This window comes from Capsicum annuum, chromosome 3 (assembly GCF_002878395.1).
Source record: "Capsicum annuum cultivar UCD-10X-F1 chromosome 3, UCD10Xv1.1, whole genome shotgun sequence".
Classification (NCBI taxonomy): Eukaryota; Viridiplantae; Streptophyta; class Magnoliopsida; order Solanales; family Solanaceae; genus Capsicum; species Capsicum annuum.
In genome coordinates, this window is record NC_061113.1 from 66,129,939 (window position 1) to 66,131,264 (window position 1,326).

A 1,326-nucleotide genomic window follows, 5' to 3' on the forward strand; every position below is an offset into this window, starting at 1 on the left:
TGTTTTGCCATTTTGGTGCAAGTTGGTGAAAAGTTGATTGACACCTTGACCTTTGGAAAGAGAGGAAAATTTGAATGACACCTTGACCTTTGGAAAGAGAGTCCCAAGTCTTTCCTTTTCACTCCCAAAACTAAAATTATCACCAAACAACAATATTGAACAACTCAAGATTGGAAAAAAATATCAAACTTCAACAACAATTCCAAACGGCCAAAAGAAAAGAAAATGTGGACCACACCAACAACAAAACTCAAGCTCTTGGACATTCATAGTTTCTTTCCTTGTCTCTACTATTTTCTTTCTATTGACTCCTACACTAGTTGGCAACTAAGTAACAACCTACTAAATTGTGAACTAGTTTTCGAGTACGTCTTTTGTATTAACATTCCTTATGGTGGTTTGCTCATTTATAATTCATAGTTATTCTTGGTTCAAGTGCGTACAAAAATTCCTTGAGTCATCCAAACCGAAATCCATTCTAACTCAAGAGTAGATTAATTCCCAATTACTCACACGTTAATAGCCGTCTTACAACACTTGAAGGGCCAAGTAAGGGAGCCGAGTGAAAAGAGTGAGTGAGAGTATTTTTGAACTAACGTTTGCTCATTTTGTAGGTACATTTGCAAATGGAACCCCCACACATGGAACCCAAAACTTCTAATGCATAAACCATGGACCATAATGTCATGAATGCTCTTGTAGCTAGTCTTGAGTCCTTATCTCGAGACATGGCTAGAGTGAATGCTATAGTTGAGAAGATAGGAGTGGAAATGGCCTCTATTAGTGGGCGTGTAGAGAGGGTAGAAAACCAACGGAGTTCTCGACCCTCAAATCCTCAAAACACATCCCCAAACATTACCCCCGAAGCCATGCACCAAAAAATGTATACACCAAATGCCATACCTCAAGCCAACTATTACTCACAAGGCCAAGGCCTTAATGGACCTAGCCATTCCCCACATCACCAAGTCCCACATGAAGGACTTGGAACCCAAATGCCACTCTTAAATCTTAATCCTCCAAACCAAAATCCTCCAATCCAAAGACCTCCTCCACTAAATACCAATCCACCATACCAAATGCCAAATATCCAAAACCCACCAATATAAGAAGAGAGATATATGAGGGAGAATCAAAAGGGAGGGTATGGAATGTATGATGATACTTATTTGATGGATGATAGAATGAGAGGTAGAAGGGTAGAACCAAGGAAAAACTGATGGATTGAACGTAGGGGCGACCGAGGTGGTCGGGAAAGGGATATTAGTCTTAACACTATCAAAATGGGACTTTTAATCTTTAAGGGAGAAAGTGACCCCGAAGAGT